The sequence below is a fragment of the Zingiber officinale genome, chromosome 9A (genome assembly GCF_018446385.1).
Source record: "Zingiber officinale cultivar Zhangliang chromosome 9A, Zo_v1.1, whole genome shotgun sequence".
Classification (NCBI taxonomy): Eukaryota; Viridiplantae; Streptophyta; class Magnoliopsida; order Zingiberales; family Zingiberaceae; genus Zingiber; species Zingiber officinale.
Genome location: NC_056002.1, coordinates 57,085,638 through 57,093,778, shown reverse-complemented (window position 1 = coordinate 57,093,778; position 8,141 = coordinate 57,085,638). Strand labels below are relative to the sequence as shown.

The window sequence follows — 8,141 nt, the reverse complement described above, 5'->3', positions numbered from 1 at the left end:
AGGAGGTCCAACTTGCTTATCTAATGTTGGTGTGATTAATCGTTGAGAGAAAGGTACTTGTGGCCATTGGGAACTTCCTAGAGAAATGGAACTGAGTTCTTGTGATCTTCTATTATTCTTCTCCTCAATTCTAAACATGTCATTCTTCAGAAGTTCTTCATGATTTTTGCCATTTCTTAACCCAACATCATCACACTTTTCATTAGATCTTGACTATGTAGGAGGGGGATCTTCTTTAAACCATTTTGAAACAATACTATCAAGCTTTGCCCCCAAATGTTTGAACTCCTCACTTTGTGACTTGTGAATTTCAACATTTTTAGGTGGTTGAATGTCATTTTGTTTGACAGGCTCTCTTACATTTATGGTTTGCACTTCTTGAATATCTGAGGGAAATTCTATCCAACTTTTGTTCGACCATTCATGGAGGTTTAATGTCACTTGATCAATTAATGAATAAACTTCATCTACACTTTTGTCCATAAAAGAACCTCCAACTGATGAATCCAATAAACTCTTGTCTGAGAAAGAAATTCCCCCATAGAATATGTGCAAAATCAACCATTTTTCAAAACCATGATGAGGGCACTATCTTTGAAGACTCTTGAATCTATCCCATGCTTCAAATAATGATTCTCCATATGCCTGAGCAAAATTTGTTATGCAATTCCTCATATACACTGTTCTACTTGGAGGGAAAAAAATGATTCAGAAATTGCTTCTCCAATTGTTCCCAACTTGTGATGCTTTGAGGACAGAGAGAATATAGCCAAGTCCTTGCTTTATCCTTGATACTGAAAGGAAATGCCATCAATCGAACTGCATCTACTGATACTTCTTCACATTTTACCAAATCACAAATCTCTAAAAATGTTTCAAGATGCAGATAAGGACTTTCTGATACTTCTCCTCCAAATTTGTGACCTTGTATCATGAAAATTATCTCTGAGTCTAGTTGGAAACTTTCTGCTTCAATTTGAGGTTGCACAATGGGAGATAAAAATCTTGCAGAAAAGGGTATAGAAAAATTTCTCATGGGCCTACTTGACATGTTAGTGCTCATGGATATTCAAGAAGAAAAGGAAAATTATCAAGAATCAAAGACAAGAAATAAAATGCAATATGAAAAGAAAGAAAGCAAATGCAGAATTTAAATTGCAAGAAAGAAAGTGCATAATGAAAACAAGAAAGAAAAGATAAAAGGAAAAAGAAAAATGTCTAGAATAATTCATATGCTAAAAATTGCAAGATATGTTTACAAAAGAAAAGGAGAAAGAAACTAGATCAAAAGAGAAAACAGAGAAAATTTAGATTAGAGTGCTAGAAATCAAGAATGCAAAGTTAGAATTAGAATTAGAATTGCAACAAAAAGAATTGTCAAGAATGTTATTCAAGAAAATAAAAACTTATGAAAATAGAATTCTAACAATTAATTATAACTATGCAAATCAAAAGAAAGAAAGAAAAGTTATGTTTAGTCTAACTCAATTGATAATCTCCAATGTTATAGCGCAGTCCCCGGCAACGACGCCAAAACCTCTCCAATGTTTAGTGTGACCATCATGCTTTCTCTATCCCAAAACCTTGGTCAAGGAATCAACAACGTTAGCCTCTGTGGGCACTCTTTAAATCTTCACATCTCCTCTATCGATGATCTCTCGAATGAGATGGAAGCGTCATAGTATGTGTTTGGTCCACTGGTGTGAGCGAGGTTCCTTAGCCTGCGCAATTGCCCCATTGTTGTCACAATAGAGCTCTATAGGATCTACTATGCTAGGAACCACCCCAAGCTCAGTAATGAACTTGCGGATCCAAACTGCCTCCTTTGCTACTTCTGATGCAGCAATATACTCGACCTCTATTGTAGAATCAGCAACTGTGTCCTGCTTAGAACTCTTCCAGCTCACATCACCACCATTCAAGCAAAACACAAACCTAGACTGCGATCTAAAGTCATCCTAATCAGTTTGGAAGTTAGCATCACTGTAACCCTTACAGCTAGCTCATCATCACCTCCATATATCAAGAAATATTCTTTAGTCCTTCTCAAGTACTTAAGAATATTCTTGACCGCTATCCAGTGACACTCACCTGGATCTGGCTGGTATCTGCTCGTCATACTTAAAGCATACGAGACATCAGGACGAGTACATAGCATGGCGTACATGATAGATCCTATGGCTGAAGCATAAGAGATCTTATCCATGCAGTCTCTCTCCTCTCTAGAAGAGGGACCTTGAGTCTTCGAAAGACTCACACCATGTGACATTGGCAGAAATCCTTTCTTGGAATTCTGCATGGCAAACCGTAGTAATACCTTGTCAATATATGTACTCTGACTTAAGCTAAGCAATCTCTTAGATCTATCTCTATAGATCTTTATGCCTAGAATACAGGATGCTTCACCTAAGTCCTTCATCGAGAAATAATTCCCCTGCCAAGTCTTTACAGACTACAGCAAAGGGATGTCATTCCCAATGAGTAGTATATCATCCACATACAATACAACAAAGATAACTGTGCTCCCAACAACCTTCTTGTAGACACAGGGTTCATCTTTATTCTTGATGAAATCAAACTGTTTGATTGTATCATCAAATCAAAGATTCTAGCTCTGAGAAGCTTGCTTTAGTCCATAAATGGACTTATGCAGCTTGCATAGTCTGGCAGTATGCTGTGGATCTACTGAACCCTCAGGTTGTGTCATGTACACATCCTCGAGCAAGTTTCCATTCAAAAACTTAGTTTTGTCATCTATCTGCAAGATCTCATAATCGTGGTATGCTGCAATAGCAAGCATGATTCGAATGGACTTAAACATTGCTACTGGAGAAAAAGTTTCATCATAGTCAATACCATGAATTTGTTTGAAACCTTTAGCTACCAGACGACCCTTATATATAAGTCCATCCATGTCAGTCTTTCTCTTAAAGACCCACTTACACCCAATGGGTTTGACGCGTTCAGGTGGATCAACCAAAGTCCATACTTAGTTGGTGTACATGAATTCCATCTCGGATCTCATGGTCTCTAGCCATTTCTCAGAATCTGGTCTCATCACAGCTTCCTAATAGGAGGTAGGCTCATTCTCAATGAGCATAACGTCATCCTAGTCAGACAAGAGAAATGAGTATCTCTCAGGCTGACGATGTACCCTATCAAACCTGCGAAGAGGTATGTCTACTTGAACTGGTTGTTGTTCCTCAACTCCTTGTGGAACAATCTGATCATCCACAACACTTTGTGGTTCCAGTTCAACTTCCATCAAGGCTTCAGTGCTATGGTCCATATCTTGAACTTCTTCAAGATCGAACGTACTCCCACTAGTTTTTCTAGAAACAAAGTCTCTTTCTAGAAATACCCCAGTCTTAGTCACAACTACTTTGTGTTGACTGGGAATGTAGAAGTAATACCCCTTCGTTTCCTTGGGATATCCTATAAAATAGCACTTATCAGATTTGGTTCCCAGTTTGTCCGAGACTTGATGTCGAACGTAAGCCTTACAACTCCAAATCCTTATAAAACACACCTGGGCATCTCTCCCAGTCCATATCCTATATGTTGTCTTTATCATAGCCTTGGACGGAACATGGTTAAGTATGAAGGCTGCTGTGTCTAGAGCATAGCCCCAAAGAGATATACGAAGATCTGTGTGACTCATCATAGATCGCACCATATCTAATAGGGTACGATTTCTCCTTTCAGATACACCATTCCACTGTGGAGTTCCAGGAGAAGTGAGTTGGGATAGAATCCCACACTCAGCTAGATAGTCACGAAACTCATGGCTAAGGTATACACCACCTCGATCTGATCGAAGTATCTTAATACTTTTGCCAAGCTGGTTTTGTACTTCATTTTTGAATGCTTTAAACTTTTCAAAGGATTCAGACTTATGTGTCATCAAATACACATAACTATATCTACTGGAGTCATCAGTAAATGTAATGAAGTACCTATAACCACCTTTAGCAGCGACATTGAAAGGGCCACATACATCACTATGTATAAGTCCTAGCAAGTCAATCATTCTCTCGCTGTGTCCACTAAAGGGAGTCTTGGACATCTTGCCTAGTAGGCATGACTCGCATGTCTCATATGATTCGAAATCAAATGAGTCCAGCAAATCATCTTTATGGAGCTGGGATAAGCGTTTGTCATTTATATGACTTAAGCGATAGTGCCAAAGATAGGTTTGGTTCATTTCATTTGATTTGAACCTTTTGGTACTTATATTATAGATGGGGTTCTCTAAGTCTAGAATATAGAGTCCATTTATCAGAGGTGCACTACAATAGAACATATCGTTTAAATAGACCGAACAACATTTGTACTTTATGATAAACGAGAAGCCTTTCTTGTCCAAAAAAGAAACTGAAATTATGTTCTTATTAAGAGTAGACATATAACAACATTCATCTAATTCTAGTACAAGTCCAAAGGGCAGAGATAGATAGTAAGTCCCTACAATAACAGCAGCAACCCGTGCTCCATTGTCTACTCATATGTCCACCTCGCCCTTTGTCAATGCCCTACTATTTCTCAGCGCCTGAACATTAGTATAAATGTGAGAAGCACATCCGGTATCTAATACCATGATGAAGAAATAGAGTGATTAACTTCTATAACATATATACCTGAAGTAGATGTCTCACTTCTCTTCTTCTTAAGATCTTCCAGGTAAACTTTGCAGTTCCTCTTCCAGTGCCCGGTCCAACTGTAGTAGAAGCATGTAGCATCCTTGGCAACCCCTCCTTTGGGTTTTAGTGCCTTGCCTTTGCCCTTGGCTTGGGACTTTCCTTTGCCTTTAGGCTTACCCTTGCCCTTATGCTTTTGTACTATCAAAATAGAGTTGGGCTTTACCTTCTTGAGGTTGAGCTCAACTGTTCGCAACATGCTAAGCAACTCAGGCAATGGCTTGTCAATTTCATTCATGTTGTAATTCATGACAAATTGACTGTAGCTCTCTGCAAGGATTACAAGATCAAGTCTGTGGCCAGCTCTTGCCCAAGTGCGAATCCCAACCTCTATAGGTTCTATATGTACCCAATCATCTTAAGCACATATGTGTTGGTGCAATCGACCCAAGTTTGATCGGTACGATCATGGTTTTGATGTGTATGTCAAAGAGTTTAAGTTAGGCTTTCATATGTGTTTGATATGTGTGTTTAAGTCTTGTAGGACTTGGTGAAACACACATGAGGATCTTGGTGCAACTAAGCTTGGGAAGCTTATACTAGGGCTCGGATCCTTGAGTTGGTGAAGGATGGTGTGGAAGCTAAGGCATCCGAGGGACCGCCAGACGAGGAGCAACGGAGTGGAGCCGAGGGAAGTAGACTTTAAGGCAACGTGAAGGATGTCACGGAGAGGAGCCGCGGGCTCGGGTGCATCTGAGGGACGAAGGCCGAGGAAGAGGACTTCAAGGGCGACTCCGGAGAAGATGAGTGTGAGTGTGTAACAAGGTGCAGTCTAGTCGGTTGCAACTTTTAGTAGTCGATTGCACCAGTCGACTGCATGTTTTAGCAGTCGACTGCACCAGTCGACTGCGCAGTCGACTGGCAACAAACAGAAGCATTCTGTTCGCTCAGTCGGCAGCGACTAGTGTACTGATAAAACATGTAGTCGATTGGTAAATGACCGTTGGCAGACCGTTGGTACTGCAAAGTAGCTGCTAGCTACCTCCAACGGTAGCACCAGTCGACTGATGGTTTTGCCAGTCGACTGGTGCCGAGATGAGTTGATATGATGATCAACTCTCTCCTCTTATTTAAAGGAAGCTTTGGAGCTTGAAGGAGGTTACTGATTATTGTTGAATCACATCTTGTCATTGCCCAAAGCTTCCAAGCCTACTCTCTTCCTCCTAAACCTAAGTTCATCATTGTAAAGAGGAAGAGATCCTTTGTGAGAGGTTTGCTCCACTGAGAAGGAGAAAGCTCTAGTCGGAGATTGTCGGGGATTGATCCACCGAAGGATCAAGGGCTTGTCCACCTCAAGGACACGCCGTGGAGTAGGAGCAAGCAATCTTCGAACCACGTTACATCGAGTTTATTAGCGATTTGGTATTCTTTCTTTATTTTTTTCATTAGTTAGTTGTATTTCTGCGTGTGCACTAATCTTTTGTAGAGAAGAAAGTGAAGTTGGGGGTGGCCTAGCTATCTAACCCCCCTTCAAGTCGGCCTTCGATCCCTTACAATATGGACCTACGGGAGTCCCATCTTGCATCTTGCATTGAAACAGTGCCGTGGAGATCTCGAATCTCTCATGCCTCACTTGTCCTTGATATAGTTGACGAAGATGTTCAACCATATCATAAGCACCCATCAACTCGTGTTGCTTCTGAAGCCCAGAGTTCATGGTTGCGAGCATGAGGCATGACACATCTAATGCGTCATCTTGATGCTTCTTATAAGCATCTCAGTCACTCGCGTGGCAGTGGCAGGAGGTGCCTCAGGAATGGGCTGCTCCAGGACGTACAGTTTTCGTTCTTGTGTGAGAACGATTCTCAGATTCCTGTACTAGTCCAGGAAATTAACTCCATTGAGCTTGTCCTTATCAAGGACAGAACACAGAGAGAAGGTGTTCATGTTTGTCGACATGGAAATCTACAACAGAAAAATGCAAAAAATAAATATCATATTCCATTAATCATTTAATTAGGCCTTTAATTAAATGATGCTTCCACTGAATTATAGAACCTTTTCTAGAATCAAGTCATGGATGTGGTCAAACCACACTTACTAGATTCTAACCAATTAGCTATAATTCTTGTGGGACAAGATCCACATCATACTACGCCTTGAGTTAGCTTTGGCTAAATCGCCCAAGACTTAGTATGATCGGTAGATACCTAAATATCAATTACATCTCTAAGCAACTCTTGTTTATAGGATCAAAAATCTCATTTACATTAAAACTTGAGTTATCTTTGGCTAAATCATCGAAAATTTAGAATAAATGTGATTTTTATCCTATCATTCAACCGTTGGAAAATGCTTATAGTTATACCTGATACAATTGAGTTAACTAGTTATACTCAATCTAATTGAGTTTATACTCACCCAAGCCTTGATAGGCAGGACCAAGATTATCCCTCCGCACCCTACCAAGATAATATGCATTGCTCTGCTTTGGCAGATTCAACAACAACAAATGATCGAGGTAGTGATGGGTATCAAGACTTGGTAGGCATATCGAGTTGACTTGATTATGATCTAATCTAATCGTGGATTTGTATCTTATACGCATCAAGGCACTAATTATCCTACTCTAGCATGCATCACATACACATAAGCAATGAATAATTAAATTTTGATTAGGTCATCGCCCTATTACGATCTTCTCAAGCCAATGAGAAGATCAGACGGTCAACCTAGGGTCAACAGCTTCTCCAAGCTCCTCCCTTTGACTGCCATGTGTTGCTCGCACTCTCCTCGTAACTCCTTCTCAAGTGGACCGTCCACCGCTACATTTTGTATATTACAAATATAAAACTCGAGTTACATTCGAGTCTAAAACTATTTACAATAGGAAATATAAAAGAGAGGTACGACACGTAGGTCGCATATAAGAAATACAACACGCACAACACACAAAAATGGCACACAGGCCATATTATGAATTACAACACACTTTGTCCAATCAAATTGGGTTTTTGGGCCATGACCATCATAAAATCATACATAATTCTAAATTATATATTTTACATAAATTTCTATAATTTTACTACTGTTTTTACAATTTTATGAGTTACAATTTCCCGACGATCCCGTTTAGCGATTTTCGGGCGCGATCGCGGGACAATGCCCCTTGCGAGGTTAGGGCCAGTGCCCCTTCTCGTGAGATGAGTATCACGAGTGTCCAACTACGATCTAACAGTGCCTTAAGCCACTGTCCCAAAACAATTTAGGTGAGAACTTGCCGTTTCAGAAAATTTTTCTCGGTAGTCGAAGCCTACAAGTGTCCTAGCACTTGTTGCTTCACCTCTATGAGAAAAATACTCATAAAAACCATAAAAATCATAAACTTACAGATCTATAATTTTTCAATAAAATTAAAATACAACAAGTACATGCTTCGCAAGTGACTCTGATACCACTGTTGGGACTTTTGGGCCGTAAAAACTACTTTTTGCGTTGCGGAAA

General features: G+C 39.9%; 1 non-coding gene across 1 annotated transcript; it reads left to right on the top strand.

The window, feature by feature from the left end:
- The first annotated feature begins 571 nt into the window (after window positions 1-571).
- LOC122022023 lies at window positions 572-677 on the top strand. Its single transcript, XR_006122772.1, has one exon. It is a non-coding gene; the product is annotated as a small nucleolar RNA R71 (small nucleolar RNA).
- Window positions 678-8,141: the final 7,464 nt, after the last annotated feature.